Raw genomic sequence first — 12,781 nt, forward strand, 5'->3', positions numbered from 1 at the left:
AAAAAAAAAAAAAAACAAAAACAAAAAAAGCTGTAACGCATCTCACTTATTGCATAGAGGATGAAAAATTGGAAATACAGAAATCCATCTCAGATTCCAAGACCTCAGTCTCTGGCATGTCAAAATTATTCCAAYAAGCTCCTGAGCTGCAAATTCTTTGCTTGGAAGAATATTCTATATCTGTGCCAAGTTCTTGCACTCTTCTGCAACCTCTCCTCAGATCTGAATTCACACAGCTATTCTTATTGTCCCACTGAGTGAGCAAAAAAAGAGTCTGTAAATTAGAACACTCATTTTAAAAGATACTTCCACTTCCTTCCCATGAACTCTTTTTAAAATTATGACTCAAGGACTTTGTCCACATAAAGCATGAATCTAGCAGGAGCCTGGAATATTTTATATCCATTCTATAGTCTAGTTAGAATATTCCCTCTCCTTTTTTAATTTGAAGATGCTTCTGGGTATCATATTAACCTATCCTATAGTGGAGAACTTGCTTATTTCCAAATCCTTTCTCAAACTTTTTACAGCATTCCATTCTCGTGGTCACATCACAGATGGTCCAAAGTCATTTGGACCTCATTCCTGCCCTCATTGACTTTTCACCACAAAAACTATTCAGTATTACAGACTAAAAAGGAACATGCACACACACACATATGGAAATACATATATATATACTGCTCTTAAATAAATTACATATGTTATAAATGCCAGCAGCCCTTTTATTCTCAGCAGGATGAGCTACAAAGGATTGTCTTTGTGCACCATTCTTATAATTTTATCATTTCCTTGAAGGACTCTTTTAAGATGGACAGAGTGCATCTGGTGCAGCCAGACTYTTTACAGAGATGACCTGATTATGTCAGAAGGGCTCCCTTCCCCATGACCTCCAAAATCTTGCATTTATGCACTGCCTGGAACTAACAGTCATTATGTCCAAGGAGACTATGTAGCTTTCTTTCATTTGCAGGTTTTGGCTCTACACAGAATTTATATGGAGCATGTAACAYTTCCAGCAAAAGCTTTTGCAAGATTTACAGAATCTCTTCCTGGTAKACACATCGCAGATATTCTTTAGGCATTCTAAACATGAATCTCTTCTTGTGCACAATGAAGAGATGAAGCTGGATTTCACTTGCACAAAGGAAATTCAGAAATTTAGGTCAATGGGATTTGTCCTGTTTCAACCTAAGTAATCAAASCTGACATCTTTGTATAGTAAACAGAGTAATAGTTCATCCAGACCCAAACCAAACAACGCCACAGATGTATTGATTCAGCTGTGGTCATTACTACTGCCGCAAAAGAAAAGGTCTACAAAAGCTGAACTTTACAGAAATAAAGTACTTTCTTTTCCTGCACACTTCAAAAATATTTAATATTATTTGTGATATTTCATTTAGTGTTTGAAATCATACAGAGTGATCCACCTAACATCCTCTACAAAGCTGCACAGAATAACTAAGTGCAGCTGCATTCTGTTAATTGTTTATCTCTACAGCCATAAAAAGAACTCTCAGCTTTGGAGGTGTACTAAAAAGCATTAAAAGTGCATTATATTCTGCCCTAAAAGCCTCCTCTTCTTCCAAAAAGTATGGGACAATCTTTCATGCATTCTAGTCACCTATTTTTAAATAATAAGCCATATATTAATGAAAGACACCTCCAAAATACAACAGACCCAATTTCCAATTTGACCAACAGGTCAAACCTAACAAGCGCAACACTTCAAACTACAATTTTGTCTACAGAACTTTACAAAAATGCTCTGTTTTCGGCATCATCACAGATTAATAACAATTGATATGAKCACAAAATCATTGTGGGTCACATCCATTGCTCCAGTGTCACTTCCTCTCCTGTGCTGTTTACCAGAGAACCAGCAGCTGGCACGGTACAAGTGCAAAGACTGCATCAGTTACAGTTTTACTGGATGTGAAAATATAAAYCTTTAGTCAGCAAGGACAGGAGAATTGTTGAAGAGCTCTTTCTACATCCTGTATACCTTGGAATTTTAAAGCTCATGGTTTTTGCTCCTTTGGAATGCTGTATAGTTTTTCTTTATTATTTTTCATTCTACTTTGTTGGAGATTAAATTATTCAGTTAGAAATCACAAGGAATCTATTCCCCAAGACTCACCACTCATTTGACATTTTGGCTGTTCTACAGAACAYTATCATCAACCCTTTCCATTCTAATACAAGCTCCCTCTTCTTTTTCTAGATCATTTTGCTGAAATATGCAACATAAACCCATCAGACTAAGGTCACTAGGGTTAAAGAGTGAATAGTGATACAGTTTATCTTCTTAACACAGGATTATTAGGAACACATCAGGTTTATACTTGTTTTTTATGTGGACTAACACCTGAGTATCGGTCCAAGTTCATATTTGGTCTTTACCTGTCAGTTGCTCAAAAACCTAAAAACCCAACAACAAGAAACTGAAAAACAAGGAAGTCTGCCCAATATCACCGCTACAACTGGTAAGGGCTGTGGGGAGACAGAGATTTCTTACAAATTTTGTTTCTGTAAGAATGACACTTCAAACTCCTCATTCATGTGTGAGGTGTGTTTCTTCCACATACCTTCTCAATTAACACAGAGTAGCAAGTGCATTTAGAGCAAAATTCCACCAGGCCATACACTTCACCTCCTTAGGGCTGTAAAAATTACAGGGCATGGGTAACACGTGGCAGGCAAATTACTCACTATGTTGATTAGAAAGGTAGAAATGGCACAGGCATAGAAACAAGGATTAATTAGAAGCATCTAATTGATACGCTTCCTGCTATCTAAAACACTTCAGGAAGAAGGGAATTGTGTGAAGTTGCCAAAATAAGAGTTTCAGTCAAAAATACTTCTATTTACTCAATTTCATAGCAAAGGCCCTGCTGCAAATCCYTTCTGCTTGGCTTTCTCTGTAAAAAGCTTGTCAATCAGGTGACACATTCCTTGGATCAAGACCTCCAACTCCAAAGAAGGGACCCAACTCCCATCCAATTGCCCAGCAGAGAGCTTCCTACTACCAAGTAATTATTAAATATCATTACATTGCTGCAGCCCATTAGAACAGCATTTAGTTSATCTTTAGTCATTAACAGATTTGTCACTAAGCCCTTGCCACCTGCCAACCCAATTCCAAATCCCCCCAGCACAGAAAGCATCAGCAGCACCGTGACACCCTTCTGTCCCACTCCCATTTCCTTCCACCCCCAGCAGTGCTCTCATTCCTCTGGGACCAAAGAGCTGAGCAGAGGAGCCACCAGCCAGAAGAGAGGAGGAGAAACACAACTGCTGTGTGCTGAAGGAATGGGGATGCCATGCGGMAACAGTCTGGCAGCAGAGGCACAGCAGGCACGGTGCCAACGTGACAGAGAATTTCCAGACTTAATCACTTTGGTACTGAGTACATTTGGAAACATGGTATTCCATCTTATCAGGATTGTTTCCAGCATTATGGGAACGTTTACCTGCACCTCAAAGCAAAAGATGTGAGATTCAACAAATCCACACATCCCTCTGACAATGYTTCARYTGGCCTCTTCYRACACTTGGATCAGTGGCATTCTGARCTACAACCCTCTTCACAACAGCTGTGGTATTTGCCAAGGGACAGAAATAAGGGCTTTTCCCTTTTTTTTCTTTTTTGGAGTGGGGGAGAAGGCAGGAGGCAGATGACTCACCAAGGCTTTGAGTTCTGAAGGAAAAAGAATTTCACTGTGAGTTCTTCCCAAAACAGCTCCCCACAAATACAGTAATTTCCTCTATGTGGCTAGAGAATAGTTTGGCTATCTAACTCTGTTCTCCTAGTTTAAACATGAAGAGTACATTTAAAATATTCCTCTTTCCCTTCCAAATTTCCCATCCTCCCCCACTGCACAGTCACACATCAAGTATTTATCCAGCATAATCCTAGCAGTCTGCCATGCTTAATTTACTCCTGAGTAAGAGTACCCACACAAGCTTATGGATAGTGGGAGTGGAATACATTTGTGCCAGACTATGCATCATCCTATTATTTGTTTGGGTTCTCCCAAACCCAGGATGACAACTCTGCTGTATATAACCCCATTATTTTATTTTTCAAGGTGCTTTTCTACTTCCAGCTCTTCAGGAGGAAGAAAACTAATGGTCTTATAGCAGGACTTGTGTGTCCCTCCTGCAGTGGGTGTTTTGTCTTCTCAGAAAAGCCTTTCTGGTCAGCATTCTGATGAGTATATTCACCTATATTCATTTGCTCCTAATACAAGGCTCCAGATGAATACTGAAGGTAAGAATTTTTTTCCCAGACACCAAACAAAGACTGCAGAGGATTGATTGTCCCATGCTCCTGTACGTGGCACACCCACTTTGACAGCAGAAATTGCATTTCCCCACGCAATGTGTGTATACATAAATCTRTATACACAAATCCCACTTCACTCACTTCAAATGCACAGCGCTTTGGAAACATGCCTACCTGGCACCACAGTGGAGTCTGATTAACTGACTGAAAAATTACAGTGGAAAGCTTGAATGTTTAAGCTTGACTGATTAAAGGCAATTAACAGCTGCAGAWGCTCAGCAGCTGTGCAAGTCAGGGCTCTTTTTTTCCCCAAACATAGCTCAAAGTGCCTTATTTTGATTAGTCAAGCTTGCAGATCAGTTTTGATTAGCTAATTACAAGCCTCTCATCTGCCAGTAGAACCTGTAGGCTCATAGTCCAGGTTTCTTTGTGTTAAATTTCTCTTTACATTATTATCAGAAAAAAAAAGTAGGAAAAAAAAGCGAATTCTTCCAAAAATACAGAACAGRACAAAAAGGCAGATGCGTAGCTCTTTACACAAACCTGTTTCTAAGGGATTCAGTTTTATTGGTATTAAGAAATAGCAGAAGCTGCTTCAGCACAGAAAACTGGTGAAAACTGTAAAAAAGCTGTAGGAGACTTTACATTTTATGCAATGCAAGCCCAGTGTTCAGTCATACCACAGTGCTCTGAGATWAGAGATGCTCCACTTGAGGAAATAACTGTCCTGCGGTCATAACACATTGAACTGAAATCTCCTCAGAGCTCCAGCTTGGTCTAGGAGAAACAAACAATTATGTGGTATGTTGTAATAGAATTACTGTTAAGCAACATCAAGGTAATGATTTACTCTTTTTAGTAGGGTTGTCACAAGATTAGAGATAATAATTTAAGCCTTTGCTGCTTGGTTGCAGGAACGAGCTCTGAAGGTTAATTATGGTCTGGTTTGAACACCAGCACTGAGATGCACGCGACTTCTGATGAAGTGAAGGGGAACTAGGCAGACTTGGAGGTGGAATTTGTAAGGATGTGGCGTTTGAACCAAAACTTTTTACTTTATGAAGGAGTTTTAACAAGTTTTACAAATACACCAATGGAGAGATTATCACTAACCCAAGCTGATGTTAAGAAGGATGGCAAATCTTGTAGAATCATGTAGGAGCTAATAAAACATGAGATAAAGGACCATTTCAAAGATATTTTGACTTRGAATTAGATTTACATGAAAATATTGAAAGAAATCACAAATAAAAATCTAGTTGCAAATTCTCTGAGTATTTAAAAACATATATTTATAAAAATGACTGTTCCAGAATGATGATTAATGTCTACCACTACAGTAGCTGAAGATAAAATTAGAACAAGGAAACAAAGCTTCCTACAAAACCACTTTGTTTTTATGATCTKACATGACATATTTCACCAGACAAGACCAAGGTATTCACAACACTCTACTTCCACCTCTCTTCTTCCTTTTTTGTTACTAAGCAGTTACCACATTAAAAAATGAAAATTAGTAAAACATGCTTTTACACTTGCTAAAATCTGTTTCAGGAGCTGAGTTGCTGTCCTGATGTGCTGCATTAGTAAAGACAAAGACACCTCAGTGACCAATTTCAGCAGAAGAATACTCTGCTGGAGAGCAGGAAATTTATTTTTTTGGAGAAGAACTGAACATGGAAATGGAAAATGACATGTTAAGTAAGATTTCCCTCCTCCAGTGGTTCCTGTTTTTCATTGTGCATATCTTTAAATTAAAAACTTGATGATACTAAAAGATGAAGCCATCATTTCACTTGAAGAGCATTTAGAATTAAGCTTTGCTTTTGTTTAACAATCAATTATTAAATTGCACAGCACACGTTCATGGTTTATCTAAATAGGAATACTGCCAGCTAAACTAGACCTAGATCTGACCTTATTTCTCTCCATTACACAGAATAATAGCAAAAACATGGAATTCAGCTGTAGTTCCAGGTTGGCTAACCTGAACAATGAAAATGTACATTTACACTGAGTAACAATGGAGTTCAGAGCACTGAAGCCCAACCTAAATTCACATTATTGTCTTTTAGGAGAAAGAACTCGTTCATGCAGCCTACATTTCCATCACCCAGTATAGCTTTGTTTCATTTTCTTGACCATACAAGTACTAAGCCTAGGGATACTAAATTCTCCTACTTCCTTCTACAATTTGCTCTCCTCTTGTTTACTTGGCTACACTTCAAAATGAGAAAATCTTTTGCCTTGAGCMATGTCTATTATGCACAAATCACCTTTCATGACAAGTCTTGCAGCACACTTCCCATCATCTCTCTCTCTTTGTCAACACTCAGACAAAGAAAGATCTCTGAGGTAGCAACAGTTCCAGACATGCACACTGGTTGGTGCCACTGCCTCCCAGTCTTTTCTTTCCAAGGAGTGCCAGAAGCAAGAATGAGGAATAGTATTCAAGCTCCAAAATGCAGGTTGTTTTTCTGCAGCAAGTTGAGACWAATCATTTAACTGGAACTTGGTAACCAGTCTTAAGCCAGGTGCTGGAAAATGACAAATCAGTTAAGACAGGAGGTGAACCAGAACATGAAATGCTAACAGCCAACTCCAAGAAGTGCATATTTGAGTAAATTTTTGGTGTATGTATTACTGTTTCTCTGCTTCTTTTAAGGCTGCAGCTACTATGCCAATATCTGTTTTTTTAAAGCTGAGAGTTATCCTTCCCTTTAGAGGAAAGGCTTAAAACATACAGTACAGGCACACGGGAGCGAAGTGAGTAATAAATACTTGCTAAAAATGCAGATGTTGTCTTGTTCTTAGGGGCCTCATTCATGACCTTTCCATATTTGTGCATTGCTTCTGCCAGAAAGAACAGAATTCTAAAATTTCAGATGTTTGGTACTCCCAAAAAAAGGTTAAATATCACTCAGCATGGTCACCAGATCTTTAAAARAATTAAGATTGATACTTCACTCAGTTGTTGCTCCCATATGAGCTCCAACAGAAATTCCATTTTCAGGTTTAGAGGAAAACATCTGGCTTGAAAGATTTCCTGTTTGAAGAGCCCTTAAAAGCAAGTTCATGATAAAAGGCATAAATCTGAGTTTCTCCTAGCACTCATTTATGGCAAAGCTGAAGGGGTAGTGAAATAAAAGCCTTGGTTAAATATGTTCCATAATTTTCCTATTTGGGGGTTGCAATATAGTCCCTGCACTGAAACAATCAMGAATATCAAAGAAGTGTTTTATGCAAGTTCTTTGTGCATGGGCATGTCCAGTTATCTTAGACGTAAACCAAGTTTAGTTGCAATGTCTCCTACATCAAGCAACAAAAACCAATCTGTTCATATGGACCACTCTAAAGTTTTCATACAGTGGTTGTAAATATATGTACAGGTACTAATTTTTCTAAATGTTTCATGAGAGAGCGAAAGTCTCTTTAATTAGATGTAATTAGCTGTAAAGCACCTAAATCCATTTGGAATAATCAGGAATTAACAAAGCCATCCTTAAGTGGTCACACACTATCATATACAATAACACTRCCTACATAAATCCCTCAGTTAAAATGTAAAGAGAAGAACCCAAACTCCTTCATTTCTGCCCTAAAGTATCCAAGGAAGTGGTTTACCATGACAAAAACAAATTGCGTGTTCTTCTAAGTTACAGCAGAATGTTGCATTTTACTAAGAGAAAAGCATTTCTCTTTTAAAAATTTAAAGATACAAAGTTAGTTCGAATTGGGAAGTTTCTTCTTGGATAGACTAACATTAGAAGAGCAGGGTTGGAATTAAAGACATATATTTTCTAGAAGCTAAAACAGATCTAATGATTCAAATATACCTAATGTTACATTGGGACGGAAGTGATTCTGATCATACATGATTAATGATGTATAGTTTCTCTGCTGATGTTATAGTTTAGCATAAAGAAAATAAAAATTCAGAAACTTTAGCCATAACCAGCTGAAGGGTGAGAATTTTTAAACATTAAGAGGATGAAAACAAGCATTCCCTGGATTTCTTGAAGTTTTACATGTGGCTTTTCCACAAAGAAAAGACAGTAAGGAAGCAAAGATGTACTTTCCGTAGCTCAGGGCAACTACACACACGAAAGTTAATCCAGCAATAAAATTTAGCAAGCAGCTATACCTAAATTTAACTGGACTTACTTATTTCACACCAGCTATCTTGCTCAGCTGTTTTGGGAGACAGATCCAGACCGTCCACTTTCCATGAAGTTAAGATTTGTCAGAAGTACTTCAGAAAGAGCCCTAGCTACAGATTAGGTGTCGATGAATTAGCCTGGTTAAACCTGCCTGTGACTACCAAAAAGACCCAACAGGAATCTTCTCAACAGGCATGCAAGCTACCCCCTTCCCTGTTCCTAAAAACACAACATGCAGGAGCTGAAGCCATAAGTATTGCCAAGGTCTGATTTTGGAGTAATTATAATTCCTTCTCTGCACTGTACATCACCCTGAAGTATCTTTCTGCCAAAGATATTCAGATATGTATATCTCCTGCAACAACACCACCTTGGAAGAGATAAAAACTTGGTCATTACAGGAAATGAGCTGGCACACAAACAAGACAAATAGATTATTTCAGTTATGCTGGTATGCTGCAATAAGGGGAGAACATTTAGGTTTGTTTCCATAGGAATTCATGTCCCTGCATTCTCCCCTAACCATTGCCTTGCCTAAAATTAATCCCTTACCGCAAGAAAAAATGTTTTCAAATTCCTCCATGTGTTTATTAGATTAAAAGTAGACTCCTCTAACTTCCTTTCTTTTTAAGAAATAAGTGAGAAATTCAACATAGGAGTGCATGGAATAGAGACAAGATTGGAAAAACAACTTCAAATACATTTTGGAGAAATACTGTGTAGACAGCAGATTGCTCTTAAAAAGCACAGTTTTTGCTGTGAATTCTGCTATGTGCTCTAGTCTAGTCATGTAGAGCAAGCAAACCAGTCATACATGTGCTTGTAATGCATTACATGATAAATAATTCCCTAAAACTTACAACTATACCCAGTGTAGTTACACTGATCAAAACTTCAGTGCCTTCAATCCTTTCCTCAACRTATCACAAAAGGCATAACTCATTCAGTCACTCCAGCATAAAACAAGCAGTGTTGATAGGAGAGGGGTGTTGATTAACAAGAGTTAGCAATAATTCATAAATACTCGAGGAACAGAGAGTGGCATATTGTACACAAGATAACTGTGTAAGAAATACACATTCCAATTAGTACCATATTTACAGGAATGTATTGTGCCTATTAGATTACTTTTGAGGCTGCCTTAAATCCCTCTGATTTCCAGACTCTCCAACTCCCTTCCCCACACTGTTCCACTATAGTACAGATTCAAAGGCAATTGTGAAGCAATGTTAYGAGGAAATGCCTTCATGGAGTAAATTACCTTTAAAAAGGGCCAGGAGAATGCTTAGTTACACAAGAGAGGAATAACCATCTAAGAGGTTATTTTCTCTCTTCCATTTAAAAAAATCCCTATTTGAAGACAGAACTTTTTGTGGAAGAATCATTGTATCAACTAACATTTTTAAATCTAAATGAAACCARTTTATTCTGGCTGTTCCCTGGTAGCTGTCAGGAGTCCTCGCCATTGCTTACAGAGCTATTCATCAATGCTACTGAGAGTCTGATCTTCTATAAACTTTCCTGCAAGGCCCAGTRTAAGTAGCAAGCCAAGATCCTGATCCTCCAGTAATACAAAAACTAATAGTTTACAAATAGTAGAGTTACTTACATCTGCAAGTACTTTTAAGATCAGGGCTTAAGCCAGAAACAATTAATGGACACAGTACTTGCAGGACTGCACATTCCAAACAACTTATGAAACTGTTGGATAGTCTGACAGAAGCATAAGTTACCCGTTGCCTGACATCCCATGCCAAGCAGACTGGAGGATGCACCAACACAATGTCAATTAAACACCTTTCCATTACTGCAATCTTGTAACACAGAGCAATCAACACAGCAGCAACCTGAGTGGCACACAGCAACACTGAAACCACCAGGCTGGAGTGTCAGAGGCACTTTTCTTACAGGCAAAATGATAAATATGTGTGTGCCTTTTGGTCATCCGTGTTTGTGTTTCAGTGCTGTAAAGAACAAGTCAACACTTCCTAAGGCATTTCCATTTCTACTTAGCACTCTTTACCAAAGTGGGTGCCATGCTTGATTTTCTGTCCAAGGAGACTGTTTCACATCCACTTAGGAAATTGCAGGAGGAGACTTTTCATGCCTCCTGTTTTGCCTTTTTAGTTGGCTGACTAAATCTCCAAGCAACAATATTAGATTGTAAATCTTGTCTTCGAAGTACAAGGGGTTCATGTGCCTGCAGGAGTTTACAGATTCACAGTCAGCTGGTCAGACTGACCCCAAACACAGGAATTCTCACTCAGACAGCCCTGCCTGAGGTTTCTGCAGGAACTTATCTTGGTGTATTCATTCTTACTGCTTTGATAACTTCAAACCCTTTAACCCTTTCCAGAATRGTCATCTATGCATCTCCCTCCTTTATAACTTTTTTTTTTAAAAAAAAAGCTTTCTATTGTCTGTACCTTTTATTGTGAAGTTTGTCTTACTTTTTGGAGAAGTTTAGGGAAAGCTGAAAGGTTTTAAAACAAAATAAAATTACTAACAGAAAGCAGCATTTAACCCACCACTAAGACGACCCAGTACTGACTCCTCAGTAATGGAATATYGGCAAAGGGTATCTATACAATAGCAAGAGGGCTCTAAAATACTGCAACAGGAAGGGAAAGAAATGTGTTGTGCCTAGAAGAAAAACAGCAAGTTAATTCTGCTTTTGTCTAAAGCGTGAAAGAGGTACATGAAGGAAATRAACTGCAGAGGCTTTAGCTCTAGATTTCCTGTACAAATACCGCCAAAAATAAACAGAAGTGGTGTATAATTATTCAGATCTAAATTTATTTCATAACCTTTGAGACACTAACCCTAATAGCAGAGAAAAAGTAGAAAATCGCTTTTCACAGTAAGAAACATACCAGTTTAATGCAACTAATTTCCAAAAGRAAACTTCAGTGCACAGCCAGACCAAGTGCACACATGAGCAGGAGACTCTGTGACGTGCACTCAGGAACTACAGCACCTGTAATGATGAATTTAGACACAGCACAAGGCTGGTTCAGTCCCTTTACTGACCTGTACTTCACCAGCATCAAGAATCCATAAAAAGGTCTCAGAGAAGACCTTAACAGACAGACCTCCCTGCAGGAGGGGAGACATTTATCCACCATCTCAATTTRTTTGGGATAGCAGTATCCAATTTGCACTGGTCACTTGGGGATAAAAGCTGACAAATTAAATAAGCWCATGCCAGGTGTCCTTGCTCTCTACTGATATGAGAGGCACAGCACGCAGCTTGCACAGAGCCTACACCTGCAGATGGACACGAACTTCATGGCTAGACTGATGTGACAAATGTGACCCAAGTTAAGAGGGGGGTATCCAAGATTAAAGCAGATGGAAACACTAAAGAAAATGCTATCAGGAATGCATTTGGAATCTGTATTTCAGCTCTAAAACGTCTTGCCTCATCCTTTAACATATATTTACATTATCACTGGAAACATACTACGAAATAACTCGTGATGCTCTCAGCGCAACACCAAAGCTRCAGCTCAACCCAAATGGGCAATACAGCTCTTTCATCATTCCCTTCCCAAAGGAAAGTACTTACACCCTTTTTTCTGCCCCCAGGAGAGCCTTTCCCTCCTCCACGGGTGGACTCACGCCGATGACTTTACTCCATCTCACCGCCCCCCTGCAGGTGATCAAAGCAGCACCCAAAGGAAAGTGTCAACCCACGGAACAGGAGACACGAGGCGCCTTCCCGCTGTTTCCCTCAGAGCCGCGGGAGCCGCACCTTCCCAAGGGAACCCGGCCGGTCCCGAGCCCCTCAACGCCGCGGCTCTCCCCGCCCGGCACTGGGGCTCCGCGGGGACCGGCCCGTTCCGGCGCTCCCSGAGGCTCCCGTGACTCACCGCAGGAGTTTCCGCGGCGGGAAGGGGGACGGGAGGCGCGGACACGCGGGGGCCCTTCCTGCGCCGTGCAGCCGGAACGGGGCACGGGGAGCGAGCGGGGAACGGCAGCGGCAAAGTCCCCACCGGCCCGCCGGGACAGGGCGCTCACCTCGGCCGCAGCCCGGCTCAGCTCCGCGGGCAGCCACCACCGCCGCGCCGGCCGCCCATCCCCGCTGCGGTCAGCGCGCCCCGCGCCCGCCCCTTCCTTCACCTGCCGGGGCCGGCCCGGCCTCCGCTCCCGCCTCCCGCTCCCGCCCCGCCGCTGCCGCCCGTGGGAGCCGCCTCTGGGAGCCGCCTCTGGGAGCCGCCAGCGGGCGGGGAGCACCGCCCCTGCCGGGCTCTGCCGGGCTCTGCCGGGCTCTGCCGGGCTCTGCCGGGCTCTGCCGGGCTCTGCCGGGCTCTGCCGGGCTCTGCCGGGC

General features: G+C 40.7%; 1 protein-coding gene across 3 annotated transcripts in view; it reads right to left on the bottom strand.

The window, feature by feature from the left end:
• The window catches only part of SH3BP2 (SH3 domain binding protein 2), a 37,647-nt gene extending 25,093 nt beyond the window's left edge, over window positions 1-12,554 (bottom strand). Inside the window, exon 1 of one of the 3 annotated variants that reach the window (XM_057365301.1) lies at window positions 12,472-12,554. The gene's annotated coding sequence lies outside the window, so the exon portion shown is untranslated. The other 2 variants (XM_057365302.1, XM_057365303.1) reach the window with 2 other exon arrangements.
• Between the last annotated feature and the right edge of the window lie 227 nt (window positions 12,555-12,781).

This window comes from Malurus melanocephalus, unplaced genomic scaffold, assembly GCF_030028575.1.
Source record: "Malurus melanocephalus ecotype Western Australia unplaced genomic scaffold, MMel_1.1 scaffold_50, whole genome shotgun sequence".
Taxonomy (NCBI): Eukaryota; Metazoa; Chordata; class Aves; order Passeriformes; family Maluridae; genus Malurus; species Malurus melanocephalus.